The sequence below is a fragment of the Notamacropus eugenii genome, chromosome 4 (assembly GCF_028372415.1).
Source record: "Notamacropus eugenii isolate mMacEug1 chromosome 4, mMacEug1.pri_v2, whole genome shotgun sequence".
NCBI lineage: Eukaryota > Metazoa > Chordata > Mammalia > Diprotodontia > Macropodidae > Notamacropus > Notamacropus eugenii.
The window spans coordinates 466,501,332-466,518,375 of record NC_092875.1 but is presented as its reverse complement, the minus strand read 5'-3'; the positions used below and the strand labels follow the sequence as shown (position 1 = coordinate 466,518,375).

Sequence of the window (17,044 nt, the reverse complement as noted above, 5' to 3'; positions counted from 1 at the left end):
CAGAGGAAGCCATGTCTATTGATGACTTTGGGGCTTACTGATTGGAAGTGCTTGCTTGGCCAGAGGAGGACTCTGGGAAGCCACTAAGGAACCCCCAGCTTTGAGAACTCAGGTGTTATGCTTCCCTCTCTGGTCACTATGGTCAGACAGTTGGGGTCCAATTATCTGTTAAATTCAGGCAGAGGAAGCCCTGTCTGTTGATCTTTTGATTTCTCTATATTTTCTTTGAAGTTAAGGGAGCAGACTCCCCTGAAGTAGGTGAGTGATCTATGTACTTGATTAAAGGAATGATACACGTGCTTGATTAAAGTGATTGTTAACCCCTTGAAAGTTGCTTTCCTTTTATGAATGCAGATCTAAGAACCTGTGGTAGTAGGTCCCCCTGTGTATACTGGGGTGCTTACTGATTCATATACCCATCATAAAAGCTCCCTTTTTTTGAACAACTAAAGCCTCCCTCATATCTTCTCCACTGTTGGATCTGATGAGTACAGAGTACTCAGAATTCTTAAACTGGAGCCCTATGGACTTTGTAAAAAGAAAATTTGATAACTAGATTTCAATGCAATTAATTTTCTTTGTAGTCTTATGCATTTAAAAATGTTATCATGAGAATAAGTCCATATATTTCATCAAAAGGGTCCATAACACAAAAAAGGTGAAGATATTTGGAACACAAGTCACCATCCTGGAAAATTCATAGACATTCTAGAAACGATTATTAAAAAATTCTGTCTTTTCTAATAAGAGGTCATTAAGACAACTCCTCTTTTTTTTGAGAGAATGGCTAATAACAAAATTAAACTACACATTAAAAAAAGGGAAAGAAATGGATTAGCCTTCCAAATGGCCCCTAGAAGAAACACTAAAAGACTTCATGTCTTCTGGACACTCCCTAACCCAAGAAAACAAAGCACAATACAAAGCAGAGCCTTGAGAGAATGGGAGAAGACTGTGGGGGCCTATGGGAGTGTCAGAGAAAGGGAAACCTGGAGGTGGAAAAGGTCACACGTTTCTGGAGAACCTCCAAAAGTCAGTCTATAGTACAGCGAGGCATCTGAGCATTTGGATGCCTGCCTGAAAACCAAGCACAAACTAGCATTCAGAGAGATTTCTTCATCCCTCAAAATACTTTTAGTTTGGTTTTTTTTTTGGGGGGGGGAACAAAAGGGTAAAGATGTAGGCATTATTATTTTAATTGTGATTTACTAACGTGAGCATATATAGGTCCATTCAAAAGGATACAACTTTATACCAAGTATAACTGAACACATAGGGCGAAAAAACAAAATTTAATTCAAGACTTCTCTTTCCAACAGACATGCAGCTATTTAATCCTCTAAAAGAAAGCATTTCATCAGTGTAAAAATAAGGGAATGTACTATTTTGCTTTGTAATCCTATACTCAAAATTACTTGTTTTAAAAACACCATACATCAGAATAATTTAATTGTGATACTCTAAAGAAACCCCAGTTTCTGATGAGAATAGATAAATATATTTATATGCACACATACATAAATATATGTGTACTTTCTCATACACACATATCTGTATACATATGTATATATACATATATGTGTGTCTATACATGTGTGTCTATAAAATTAATAGGCTGTAGCATGCCAAGAAAAATTCACCATACGATAGCTTCAAAACAAAGTACAGGAAAAGGATCTGAAAAGCAAAAAAAAGTCCAACATCACTGAAAAAATTTAAATGAAATTCCATTTCCTAAAAAAGGAAGAACAGCTTGTTTTAGTCAAGTTCCTGGTTGCTGAGTGAATTAATTATCTACAGGCAGAATTGTCCTGACCTGCTGCTGAATGGTTTTGTATTTTTTATGGAAAACAAATTGCATAAAAAGATCACAGTCTTTCAGAGTCCACAAGGATATCTAATCTGCATCTATTCAAAACATGTATCATATTACTATTTTACTTGGTCAGGTGAACAAGGACTATGGCTTACAATAGAGTTTAATTACAGCCTTCTCTGAAAAAACACAACACACAACAGCACAACCTTACAACTCAGTTCTTTCAAAGGCCCTACCACACTTCACAATCACCAGTAAAAGAAGACACCGGGTGTACTAAGGGGTCTTTTTTAGAAACATAATAGGGTACTGAATGGAAGACCCAGAAATTCAAGCAAGTAGGAATAATTATTGGAAAAATGATATTCACCAATGATCGGTAGTCTCTGATTTGGCAAGTCACAAAAGACACCTGAAAATATGCAGAAAACTGATGCTTGGAGAGGAGAGGAAGAGGGAGGGAGCCTCTTCGCTCTGAAAAGTGCCATGATTGTTCAGATAAAAATTTAAGAGGAAGAAGAATTAACATGTCTGAGAAACAGGGAAAATAGCTTTGGAACAATGCAGAACTGAGTCTCCATTCTGTCCTCTTTGTCTGTTCCTTGTATATGGAAATGCACATTCGTTGGAGTTTGTCATGTTCACAATAACAGAAAATTAAACATTTTTAGAGTAAGAACTATTATTATTCAGGAAAATAACTACATTTAAAAGCCTCACAGGAAGTCAGTAAAGGGAATGTAACATGGAAAAGGATCCTGTATGAATGAGAATGCCAAAAGTACTCAATTTTTGTTTAGGAAAGAAGTCCCCTAACCACTGTGGTCAAAGAATGCTAATCATATTACTGTCCTAGTCAAATTTCCACTTAGAGAATTCTTGTATGACCATTTAATTCCCCATCTGGATTCAATTGTAGACACTCCTTCAGCAGTTCAGCACTTTTCACTTTCCTAATTATATTAGCAAGGGTGTCAGAATGATTTTTCCAATCAAAGGCATCAGAGGTCTGTTCTCCCCTTTCCACTTCCCTTTTCCCCTATCCTCCCCTAACTCATTACTCCCTAGAGAGAAAATACTTAAACTGTTCCTCAGTCATTGCTAAGAGGTCGGGTAAAATCCAAAATGGAATCATCAACAATGGGAGGACAGAAAAGCAAAATTAACTGATGACTATAAAAGTACTTATTGACCCCCTCCCAAGTCACTTTTAAAAAGAAATGGATTTTCATATAAAGTGGGAAAGATTATTATCTCCTTCCATCCCAGAAACCTAAGAAAGCAGTTATAAGTAAGGAAGAGAAATGGAGGTGAGGGGGAAGATCAACTAACAACTAACACGAAATATCTGACTGCAGGACACAAACAATTTCAAAATCTTTTTGGAAACTCTACATAAAACTAAGATCCAGCATAAATAGAAGAATCTACAGTATGCCCCATGCAAATCACCCGAGAACAACAGAGGTCTTAAATGTTGGCAGCTAAGCTACTCCAAGTAGTACAAATATGAGGTCTTTAAATACGATTGTTTAAACAAAGATCACATATATTTGAAAGCAAATAAAGCTCCTGTGACATTTAAAGAAAGAACAGTAGTCCTAATCATGGAGGGAAAGCTATCGTTTGGCATCATTTAGCCAGGTCTAGTGGAAAGAGTCCTAGAGTTGGAGTCCAAGGGCTTGTTTGACACTGGGTAAGTCTTTTCATCACTTTTGCTTCAATTTCCTCACCTGAAAAAATAAAAACTTGGACCAGAAAATCGCTGAGGTCTCTTCCAATTCTATGTGCTATAATTCTATAAGACAACTTCATCTTCAGTTTAAGAATAAGCTGTTTCCAGCATATTATCATCTTAAATGCTCAATAAACATACATAAATTTGAGATTAAAATTCTCAAAAAAAAATCCTAGAAAACTTAAATTCAGCTTTCACCACTCTCATCATAAACTTATTTTACCATCCATCTAAGAAATGAAAAAAAACTAAAAACAATAATTTGTACTTTTTAAATTATAGAATTTGCAGTCCAAACTCTAGAATCTTGTTGGAGCTGAATCATTCTTACAAACAAATGCCAAAGCTGCACCCACCCACTTACTTTTTTTTGCATAAAAGGGTGCTAGTTTTTAATGTTCTAGTCAAATTCTAATTTTGAGCATTCTAGTTGCCTACATTCCCATATGGATCCAAGAGGCTGTTTTGTTTAAGTTCAAAACTTTCCAGAGTAAATCTTGTAGAATCTGTATCAAAATCTCTCTCCTATTCACAAATGTCCCTTTTCCCCTCAACTGTAATGTCCAAAATAGAAAACACTCACATATACTCCACTGACCTTCCTAAAAGGCCAAGTATTACCTACAAACAGACAATAAAAAAAGAAAGGAAGAAAAAGAAAATTCATTTTGATTAAGCACATACTAGGGAAAAAAATTAATAAATGAAAAAAGTATGTTTACTATCAGCTAGCTTAGGTAACTTCTTCACTAAGGAGAAGTTCTATTTGTAAAGTTGAGCTAAGATTCCCTGGGACAAAGTCCTTTTCTTAGATATTACTTCATTCAGCTCAATGGTTTTATATAAAAATTTATGAAATGTTCACTAGGTGCTACCTACCATACCAGATCCTGGAGACATACACAGACAAAAATGAGGTAGCTCCTGCCCTGTAGGACCTTATGTTCACTTGGGGAAACACAATATGTACCCAGGCAACATAAACATAAATATAAAGTAAGTGGGGGAAAGGAAACAGAGAGCCCTAGCCACCAGAAGGATCAGGAGAGGCTGACCTTGGAGGGGGTCAGGGATTCCAAGAGGCAGTGGGCAGGAGAATATCTGAGACATGATGGAGAATCCATCAGACAGAAGGGGAGACAAATGGAATAAGTGCTTGTGGGGAAATTATGTGAAATGAAGCTAGAAAAACAGACTAATTTCAAATTATGAAGTGCTTTGAATGCCAGAGGAATTGTTGAGTATTTAGACCTTCTCACAGAAGCAATAGATTATGTAAACTTCTGCTCCTGACTTCCACAGATATTTTAAATGAAAACAATTTGTACATTACTGAAGATCAAAGGTAATCAGTGGAACTGAGGTATCTATTCCTTCCAGCAATTCAGTTGCCTTGGCCACATTTCATTTCTGTGGTATATGATGTCTTTCAGTTATATAATTTTATGTATTTAATTACACCTTGCTACTACTCCATGATTGCAAGCTCATCTGTTGGGCTAAAGTCATTTCAATTTCAAAAGCAGGCAATTGAAATTTGTTCTTAATTTTGCTCATGAAAATACAATCTAATATAGTGACAAAGGTAGCAAGTTACTAAAGGGCCAGCCTTTGGGTCAGGAATCCCTGAGATCATAGATCACGGCTTTAGTGCTAGAAGGAATTTTAGAGTTCATCTAATCCAACTCATTCATTTCACAGATGAAGAAAGATGTTAAACACTGTCATGAAGCCATATTAGTAAGTACCATTGACTACATGGTGCTATTTTAAATAAGGTCCCCTCTAAGAAAACAGCCACGTGATTTTCCTTCTTATATCATATATTCAATATATATTATATATTAATATATAATATATATTAAAAGCAAAGACGTCTTGCAATTTACTTCAAGTCAACAAACATTCACCACCTACCCTGCACAAAGAACCAGCACTAATCTCTAAAGATCCAAAGACATAGGCAAAGAGTTGCTAGGTATCTTTCAAACAGCAGGAGGTATGGATAGAATCACATTGAGCCTTGCCACATTTCTGAGAAGGGAAAGGAATATGTGTTGTTATTGTTTTATTACGGACTCAGAAATTAAGAAATTTGTCTGGGATCACAAAGCCAAACAGGTAGTATCAGGACTAAGTTTCCAATACCTTAACTTATTTCCAGTGCTTAACTCACAAAGTTAGGCTATCCTCTTTAACCTTTTTAAAGAGTGTAACTATATTCTGTCAGGCCAAATACCATATTACCAAGGGTACAGTTATATTAGTTGATTAAGTGGTCATTTTAGATAATGCCATAACTGGCCTAGAGTACATATGTCTGTGTTTCTTGGTTGCTTTCATTTACAGCATCAGACTTAACTAGATGTTTATAAGCCTAAGACATTATCTTTGAAATCTGAATTTTATATGGCAGGCTCAGTGTTCTGTAAACTCAGTATCATCCCAAAGCAAAACTTCCAGCCCTCTAGACCCACAAAACAGTGGTAGATACAATAATTTAAGTTAAAATAGTTGTCTTTACATACATTATCTCATGGATACAAATAGACACCATCAAGAGAAAAGATCAAAATACCACTAAAGGAAGGAAATCAATTATAATGGAGGATCTGTGTACCAATAATTGTGATAATGCAACCTTGGAATACCTTTCATATTAATAAATTGTTGTTAATAAGAGACCTATCTTAATATTAATTTTAGATGTTTACTATCCCAAACCTCAGCATCCAATTTACTACTGTTCTCAAGTAAATAGCAGAAGTATAAATCACAAATAATCTCTAACTTCAATGTTTGGTAGAGTGATTAACCCTGACAAAATCTTTGTTGTACAGCTGGCCTGCACAACAAAGCATCACAAAGGATTGTTTATAAAACAGCAGGAGCAAGGCTTTTCAACTTACTATTAGATTACTAACTTGACCTAGAGATCCCATGAATATGTAGGACTTCCAGAAAACAATGCTTTTGACACTTTGGGCACAATAGTGTAATGGAAAGGGTGTTTCAACAAGTCGTTGAAGACCTAGCTTTTATTCCAGTCTTGGCTGCTCTCTTCATTTGTGACAGTGGATTGGCTAGATAATCTTCAAGGTTCCTGCTATCTTTAAAATTTTATGTTCTATAATTTTATTTGTGGTTCTGTACATGAGACTCTGGGGAGTTAGGTGGCAAAGTGGATAGGGCACCAGATCTGGAGCTAGGTTCATCTTCCTGAGTTCAAATCCAGCCTCACACACTTACTAGCTGTGTGGCCCTGAGCAAGTTACTTAACTCTGTTTGCCTCAGTTTCCTCATCTGTAAGATGAGCTGGAGAAAGAAAAGACAAACCATTCCAGTGTCTTTGCCAAAAAAACGCCAAATGGGGTCAAGAAGAGTCAGACATGACTGAAAATGACTGAACAACAACATGTGAGAATATGAGGGAAGAAATAACTTTTGTTTACTTTTGGAGCGTTGTTATAATCTATTTTGAGGTGAGAGAAATCTTGTTTTTATCTGTATTTCCTTGTTTCCCAAGGCAGAAGGAAGTTAGATTAATGCAATAGTCAAGTGAGCCAGAAAAAAAAAAAATCTACTAAGTCTCCAGAGTCTTATAATTTACTTGGAATGAGTTTGAGATTGGTAAAGGGACCAATGAGTTCAAGGAAGAGACAAATGAGTTGATCCCACTTCAGTCTGGCATTATGATTTGCAGTAGCAATCTAGAGCTCAGGAAAGAACAGATGTTCTAGGTCTAGATTTCCAACAGACCTCAACTTAGGCTTAGGAAGGCATAGTCATATAGAAGAGTCTAGAAGTTAAATATCATCTCTTTTGGAATAAGGTAATTTTCTTGGATTCATAATTAATCTTCTACTCCTTGTATATTTTTTAAGTTGTATAAAATATGTAAATATATGTAAATATACCCTGGAAAATGCCCTTTTATTCTAAAGAAAGTATTCTTAACTTGGGGCCCACAGTCCCACCTCAAGTGATCCATGGATAGATTTCATAGGGTGCATAATTTGAATGGGAGAGAGGGAAACAACACATCTTTATTTCAGTATAAAATGACTCAGTGGATAGAGTTCTGGACTTGGAGTCATGAAGATCTGAGTTCGAATCCTACTGCAAATGCTTATTAGCTGTGTGATCCTGGGCAAGTCCCTCAATATTCATATGCCTCAGTTTCCTCATTTGTAAAAGATGGATAATAATAACACCTACCTCCCAGGACTGTTTTGAGGATAAAATGAGAGACAGTGTTTGCAAAGTGCTTTGCAAATCCCAGATCTCTAGAGAACGGCTAATTTGTTAACTCTTTGAGGGCAGAGACTATCTTTTACCTCTTTTTGTATCCCTAGGGCCTGGCACGTAGTAGGTGCTTAATAAAAACTGATCAATACTTTTTGTAATCCTAGGTATTTTATTTTATGGATTTAAGGACATTATTATGAGCAGTGGTCCATAGGCTTGACTAGACTAACAAAAAGGTCCACGATACTAAAAAAAAGTGAAGAACCTTTGGTCTTAAGTGTCTTAGAGACTAGGATAATAAGTGAAAGAAGGAAGTAGACACTAACCAGGGAGCCATTCAGTTTTCTCCCTTGTAACAAGAGAAAGTTGGAATAGATTGTCCACTTTAGCTTTAAATCCAAGGGAATCATGTTGTTTTAAGGAATCAGAAATCTATAGGTCTCTGGGCCATGAGAGAGAATTCATTCATCAGGGGAGATTTTAAAATTAGAAGGCAATAGCTCTCAGATCAAATTCCAAATTGATTCCAAGAAAAGGAACTGAGACCCTAGACTTTGGGGTTTGTTTGTTTTTCCATCTTCTTGGCCAGTGCTTTGACACCTCATAGGAATTCCATTTCTTCTTTCTTTCCAAAATGCTTATTGTTGGGGGAGGGGGAGTTGGGGGGGGGGAGGAGTGCAAAGATTCTTAATGGATAAGCACATAACCTTGGTTTTTCAAAAAAGAACACTGAGAGGAAGAAGAGAGTAGGTCACACTTCAGATAGAACAACATCACAACCTACACACTGGGACACAGCCTGTTTTGTGTTTATCCATGGAAAGTCTTACACCCTATCTCTGGTCATAATTGCCTGGGACCAAAAGTTGGCCATATGATAGAAGATGGTGTGTTAGGATGGTGACAATCTTAGATGAATTATGAATCAAATTGGATATATTTGTCATGATTTCCATACTCTAATTATTTTGTTTTCCATTATAATGGGAGGTCTAACTGGTTTATACCAATAGCTAACTGGATAGAGGAAGAAGGAGTATCCTGAAGTGGGATGAAGACTGAGTCTATGAGTTAATTAGATCATCAGGTAATAAACTGGGAAGACCATAGCCCCCAAGACCATGTCACATTCTTATTACATAGCCTAAGACTAAGGCTTGCATCTTTCATGAAGACAACATAGTTTTATCACTTAACAAAATTAATAATAGTCTAACGCATGAAACATTTTCCACATTTTTATTTTAAATTTCTTGTCCCAGACAAGTTTCATATTTATAACACTCTAGTGAAATATTTAAATAACCAAATCAAAAGGGCCAAAGGAAGTTTCAACTTTAAGCCACCAGTTCCAATTTAACCCAGACTGGTAGTGCTGAAAATGGTTATCATTTCAGACTATTGGTTTATGTAAAAGTAGCTGTTGTTCTGGACCAGCTGTTGAACAGCAGACAGTGAAGTGAGTAACTTCATGCAAAAGGGAAAAAGGGAAATGCAGGGACCTACAAAATGTATTGCTCTCTACCGGCCAAAGATCTGAGTGTGCAAACACCTTGCTCTAATTCTTAAAAACAGGTAACACAGTCCCTCCCTATACCTGTCCTCACCATACAATTCCTTTCCTGCCAAGTAAGTGTGGGGCATGATCCCTTTTGTGCCTCCCACCTAGACATCATACCTGTCCTCAGAGTTAAGCAGCAGCTGTGCCCAGAATAAGAATGGTTTTCTGACTGGAAAACATTTCCAAAAAAGTAAGCCTAAGACCTTGAAGACCTATTCATTATGACACAAGGGTACCATTTTTTAAAATAAAATATTGTTGCCCAAGCAAGAGACAGTGAGTAAAAAATATTAAACTAGGTTAAAGAGTAAATGATTGAGAAAGCGGTGAGGGATTAGGACAAAGGGATCTGACTTCTATTTCATGTTATCACTCTTGTCTTTCAGTGGTTTTTCAGTTGTGTCTGACTCTCTATGAACCTATTTGGGGTTTTCTTGGCAAAGATAGTGGACTGGTTTACCATTTCCCTCTCTAGCTCATTTTAAGGATAAGGAAATTGATGCAAACAGGGTGAAATGACTTGCCCAGGGTCACACAGCTAGTAAGTAAGTGTCTGAGGTCAGATCTGAACTCAGGAAGATGTGTCTCTGACTCCAGGCTTGATACTGTACTCAACTAGGCCTTCTAGTCATCCACTGGTATCACTACTTCTAGTTATATGACCTTAAGTAAATCATATAACCTTATTGTTGCCTCATCTGTAAAAAGAAGGCACTGGACTAGATAAGGGGTGAGATTCCTTCCTTTTTAGCTCTAAAATTCTATGATCATGTTTCTGTCATTAAGGGAGGACTCCCAGACACATGGCAGAAGGCAGAAGGATGAGCTAGAAGAGTATGCTGTGAATAAGAATTGAGATCTAGGGATAAGAAAAAAAGTGATGGGGGGAAGACTCAGTCCCAGTGAGGACGATTACATGGAAGAAAAGTGCCATAATGGCACGTAACTAGACTGAAGACGGTTAACAGTGGCACAAAACAAAGCAGCATGCGGCTCATGGAAGAACAAGAAGTCATCTTCATTTGGTGCTTTAAGCTTCACAAAACCCTTCTCTCACAAACCCCCTGCAGGGTGAAGCGCTATTATTGGTGTTTCACAGTTGAGGAGAACTAAAGTGCAGAGAAGTTAAATAATTTCCCCAAGGTCGCATGACTAGTAGGTAACAAGCCCAGGTCACCCCACCAGACCAAGGAAAATAATACAGGAAAAATACAGAACAGATCGAAATACAAAAATTAGAAATAAGCATGATGATGGGGGGGAGGAATCCAACAGACAAGAAACTATGATGACTATTTAGAAAAAACAGTATGAATTCAGGTCCTAAAAAAGGATATAATTCGTTTTACACAAATTGAATAAAGAGAATGAAAAAGGAATACAAGATAGGAGGGGTATGAAAGATGCAAAACTGTGACGGACTTTTCACTCCTCCCTGCACAGTTACATTGAAGGGCTTTCAAGAAGCAGAATTATTGAGCACTTCCTCCCTCTCTTTTCCCTTTTCCCTTGAAGAGCCCTTTCTCATTCTGAATCCTTCTCTCTTTCATCCCACTTCAGTCTGAGTCAGATGTTCAGGAGCATTTTTCTCTAGCACCCCCACAGGCCTCAATTTTTTTTTTTTACAATATCCTTTGCTCCCTTCTGTCAAAGGCCCACCCTGTGGACTCAAACGACTCATGGACATCCTGTTTTGGGACCAAGGCCAGCTGGAAACTGGAAACTGATCCCAATAGAGGTGCCAATTTTTGGCTTTCCTAGGGGCACTGGTTGGTCTAAAGCCAATCTTAGTCCATTCCCCTTTCCTGGTTCTACACAAAGCCAACTGGTCACAGAACAATGCCTGTAGAAACAAACAGAGGTAGCCAAGACCAAAAGTCTAATGAGGATTTTGTTCTCTAGAGTGAGGCAGACACTTCACCTTCAATTTTATGTCCTCTCCTCTAAAATGGGAACTGAAGTGGAAATCATGAGGCTCAGATCCTTCTTCCAAGTCATTGGTTACATAAGCTTATATGGGTTATTTTACCCAATAAGATTATATCTTAGGGACCTGTGTTCTTACCGGGACAACAAGGCAGTTTCTACAGAGTGGACCCCTCCTCCCCCACCCCACCTCACACAAATGCACACAGAGGATCAGAGGGTCATAAAGGAAGGGTGTCCTTGTTGGTTTTTTAAAGCAAACGTGATAGTTATCTAGCTCTACAACAAATGCCAAATTCCAAGATTAAATCCCAGTGGTCTTAGGACTTGATAATAACGTTCATGAAACCTTTCTTAACACAAAAACGTTAAGTATCTGTCTCTAATGGCCATAGACTGCTCTGGCAAACAATCTTTTTCCACAATGAAATTAATAAAAAATTTGCAAGACACAAGTAAAACCCACCTACAGTGAGTGCTAAAGTGATCATCTGCATGAGCATTCTGGAAAGACAACACAGAAGATTCATAATACACTGCTTTAATATAAATGTTACAGGCTCATGCCTTTTCTCTGTTCTTTAGATGACAATTCCATGTAGAAATATGCAAGGGAGCCTTCAGCTAAAAAAAAAAAGCTGCCCAGGATCCCACTGGAGATTAACATGGTTCTAAAATAGGGGCCACATGTACTCTATCATGTTAATCAATCAACATATAATTTACTGAGCACCTACTCTGTACAATGGGTATCATATTGTCAGAGTAACTGGGTTCAAATCCTATTTCTGCCACTTATTATTTGCATGTCAAGTCATTACAACTCCTTGAGTCTCAATTCCCTCGTATGTAAAATGAGGGAATTTTACTAGATGGTCTTTGAGGTCCCTTCCAACTCTAGGGAGATGATTCTACAATCCTATGATAGCTAAGAAAACAGGGTCCTGAGTAAAAATCAGTTGACTAAATGGTATAGCCCCAAGGTATGAAAAAGAAATGTTATGTACATCTGTTGGTCAAAGGGACTTCTTAAATATGGAAGTACTCTGAGTCCTCTAGGCGAGAATGCCAGGTATTTGCATGAAGAATTTTTATGATTTTTCTATTTTCTTCTTGTTTTCATTTTTTCTTCCTTTCCTTGGATCAAAGTCTTTGTGATTATGGAAGTATTGCTGGGAAGAATAAACACTGCTCTTGGAAGATGGAAAAATAGAGGTCACAGAGAAAGAGCTGCAAAGAGCAAGGCTGGTGCCTGGGGGTGGAGAGCAATGAAGGTGCTTCTCACATGACCATGTCGACACTTTATTTGAACTCCATTCACAACCCTCAGGCCATCTCCAGACGGCCAACTGGTTTTGGAAAAGAGAAACAAGTAACTAGAGACAGGACTATGGATCCAATAAAAAGACTCATTTTCATTTTTTTAATGACGAATAACTCTACTCTACAGTGAAGTCTTCAGTGAAGGCCCAATCTAAAGCACACAGGAGATTAAAGGGTCCTTTTTACATAAAAGCAGGCTTCCCCAAATAGTGCACCAGAGCCCTGGGGAAGATGGAGTCAAAGGTCCTGTTCTACTGCTCTTTTATACCAGTGCTAAAAGAGAGAGAACTCTCACTGGCAGGATGTTATTCTACCTCAACGGTGCATCCAAGAGAAAAAATTCATTTGGGGAAAGGGTTGGAGAGGGAATCATGCCAAGTGCCACAGGGAAAAACAACACCTGCCTGTACCACTGTCTAAATGGTTTTTTTTTTTCAAGATCACAGCTGAATCCATGCTTTCCCCTCATTTAAATGTGGGTCATACTGTAGAAGGATAATAGTCTCATCTAAAGACTGGGATAAAAGAGATTCAGACTTTTTCCCTTCTTTTTCCTTATCAGGCACTGAAGAACAATAGTTTTCCAAGTGTGGTCAGTAGACTCCTGGCAGGGGGGACGGGGACGAATCACCAAGAGCCTTTCAAGGAGACCACTGCATCAAAACTATTTTCATATCAGTATTAAGATGTTATTTGTCTAATAAGCTACTCCTCCCTTTTTCTAGTTACACAATCTGTGTGAAGCTGAATTTTCTTCATACACTTCAACAAAAACAACATTGCAACAGATTGAATGCAGAAGCAGATAGGAGAATCCATCTGTCTTTTATTAAGCCAAAATATTAAAAAGATTTGCAAAAAAAAAAGAACTCCCACTCATTTTACTAACTTTTTTCATTTTGGAAAAAATAGTTATGTTCATAAAAATGTGACATGTTAACATAAAATGGGGCTTTTCTTGTCTTAAATTAATATTTTAAAATCAAATAGTCTTAATTTCTAACAAGTTTTTGGGGTCCTCAATAATTTTTAAGAAATAAAAAAGGATACTAAGACCAAAAAAGTTTGCAAAAGACAAAAATTACTAAGAGAAGGTTCCTGACCTCTGTGAGATGAGATGCATCTAAAAATCACCTTTTATTCTAGCTAACCATTGTAAGGGTGGTACCAAGTGCTTTAGAGGAAAATCTCAGGAGCTAGGTCCTCAAGCAGTTTCCTCCTCTGTAAAAATGAAAGGACCATCTACTGTCTTTCCAACAGTGAAATTCTAGGACTCTACAGCACAATATGAGAAACGTGAAAATGCATGTGTTATGTATGACATGCTCCAAGACCCCCAAAGAACCAGGTAGGGAAGAGTAATTCCTAGGGAAGCACTGACAAGCTGAAACCATGAATATACCTGCAAAATTAAAAAAAAAATTAAAAAACAAGCCAAAAACAAAAAAAACAAACAAACCTAAACCATGATGGATCTGCATATCAAAACAGAGAAACTCTGCAGGGTCATTTTTCTGTAAGAGGTAACCTGATTTGTGATTAAAAAAATAAAAACAAAACCTGCTGAGATGGCTTTCTAGGAGGGAAAAAAGGAAGGGATACAAGGAACGATTTACAAAATAAATCAACAAAAATTTTATTTAAAAAAAAGTCTGTCCAAAGAGCGCCATTAGTATATTTTGCTAGTCAAATAAAACATCTTTTTTTGACAACAGAAGAAGATCAACTTTATGTAAACTATGACTCACTAAGACAATAACAGCTTAGTTAACCTCTTGTCAAAATTACTAATCTTTTGTTAGAGAATAGATATATTTCCCTTCATCCATACTTACTACTTGGATTTCAGTGCTTTGAGGATCTGGGATTTTGTCCATGTAAATACCTTCCTCACCAGGAGAGACCACTGAACTTAGACTGGTCCTCAGAAAATAGAGACAGAATCTATCACACTAGGTGGGTAGTCTGTAGTTTAAGCCTTTCCAGAGTGGGAGGAGCTCCCAAAGCTGCAAATTTAGTTAACCTTTGAGAATCTAGAGTTACTTTCATATTTTTTCTTGTTTAATGTTTATTTTTAACATTCATTTTTAATTTGGTTTTCCAAATTCTCTCCCTTGATTCCTTCCCTGATGTATTGAGAAGGTACCCATTATACATAGGAAGTCATACAAAATGTATTTCCATATCAATCACATTGTGAAAAAGAAAAATAAAGCAAAAAAATTTATCCTTCAATCTGTACTGAGAGTTCATTCATTCTCTCTCTGGAGGTAGAGAGCATTTTTCATCATGAGTCCTTTGGAATTTTCTTAGATCACTGTACTGACGAGAGTAGCTAAATCTCACAGCTCACATTATCCTTAAAATACCGCAATTACTCAGTATAATGTTTTCTCCGTTCTGCTCACTTCATTTTGCATCAGTTCATATATATGTTCCCAGGTTTTTCTGAAACTATCTCATTTGTCATTTCTTATGGCAAAATAGCATTCCATCACAATCAGATCTCACAACTTTTTCAACCATCTATTCTTTGTCATCACCAAAAGAACAGCTGTAAGTATTTTTAGATATATAGACAATTTTCCTTTTTTCTCTGATTGGAATACAGACCAATTTGTGATATTGCTGGATCAAAGAGTATGCACAGTATTATAGCCCTTTGGGCATAATTCTAAATTGTTATTCAGAATGGTTAAACCAGTTCACAACTCCACCAAACAGTGTATCAGTGTATCTATTTTTCCATACACACTTCAGAATTTGTCATTTTCCTTTTCTGAATGCTAGTCAATTTGATAGGTGTAAGGTGGTACCTCAGAGTGATTTTAATTTGCATTTCTTTGATTATTAGTGATTTAGAATATTTTATATGACTTGATAACTTTGATATTTTCTTCTGAAAATTGCTTGTTCATATCCTTTGACCATTTATCAAAAGGGAAATGGATCTTATTTTTATAGATTGGGTTCAATTCCCTATATATTTGAGAAATTAGACTTTTATCAGAAAAAAATTGCTATCATTTTCCCCCATTTTCTGACCTGCCTTCTAATTTTGGTTGCATTGGTTTTGTTTGTACAAAAGCTTTTTAATTTCATGTAATCAAAATTATCCATTTTACCTTTTTATCCATTGTTCAGTCACAAACTTTTCCCTTATCCATAGATCTGACAGGCAATTTTTTTCTATGCTCCCCTAATTTGTTTACATCACCATATATGTCTAAATCATGTACCTACTTTGACTTTATTTTGGTATATGTGTGAGATGCTAGTCTATTCCTAATTTCTACCAAATTGCTTCCCAGTTTTCTCAGCAGTTTTTGTTACGTAGTGAGTTCTTGTCTCAAAAGCTTGGATCTTTGGGTTTATCAAACATTAGATTATTATGGTCATTACTTCTATGTGTTGTGTACTACTCTATTCCACTAACCAACTACTTTATTTCTTGCCCAGGACCCAACTGTTTTGATGATTACCCCTTTTTAACAAAGTGTGAAACATGGTACTGCTAGGCTGTCTTCCTTCACTTTTTTTTTTCATAGATTCCCTGGATATTCTTGACCTTTTGTTCTTCCAGATGAATTTTGTTACTATTTTTTCTAGCTCTATAAAATAACTCTCTGGTAGTTTGATTGGTATGGCACTGAATAAGTAAAATAATTTAGGCAGAATAGTCATTTTTACTATATTGACTTGGCCTACCCATAAGCAATTAATTTTTCTCTAATTCCACGGATCTGTCTTTATTTGTGCGAAAAGTATTTTGTAATTGTGGACATAGAGTTCCTGCGTATGTTTTGGCAGCTAGATTCCCAAATATACTGTCTACAGCCTAGCTATGTTATTCCCTTACTCAAGGGTGTTCAATGGCTAAGGCAATAGGAAGCCAAACTCCTTTGTCCTTTCCTCAGTTCATCTCACATTTCTCCCCTTCAACTTATCCTGACAACTGGGCCTACTACCTGTTCTCTAAACTCAGATTTCCATCTCTTGCATCCATGCTTTTCCTTAGACTGTCCCCCATGCCAGAAGAATGCAGTCCTTTCTCACCCTTTGTCCCAGGGAGTCCCCAGCTTCCTTCAAGACTACAAAGGATGGCCCTGCCTGGCTCTCTGGCTGCTACTGCATATATATGATTCACTTCTCTATATAAATGCTACATTTTTCCCAAAAGAAATTAAAATCCTTAAAGGCTAAGGACTATTTTTTCTTGTTTTTCTTCAATCCCCAATGCCTTGAATAACCATCTTAGGTCCTTCATAAAAGATTACTGAATGGAACTGAAAGGTCAAGCAAAAACAAATGCTTTCAGATTTAGTGATACCTTGGGTCCCTTAAATTAAGAACAACAACATTTAAATTATCTTGATTCCTATTCTAAAATGAGTAGTGCAGACTTGAAATTGCTTTTAGTTGAATCTGA

The 17,044-nt window shown here is 36.8% G+C and overlaps 1 protein-coding gene across 7 annotated transcripts in view; it reads right to left on the bottom strand.

The window, feature by feature from the left end:
* ARHGEF28 (Rho guanine nucleotide exchange factor 28) overlaps positions 1–17,044 on the bottom strand; it is a 361,347-nt gene that overhangs the window by 234,035 nt on the left and 110,268 nt on the right. The window lies entirely within an intron of this gene.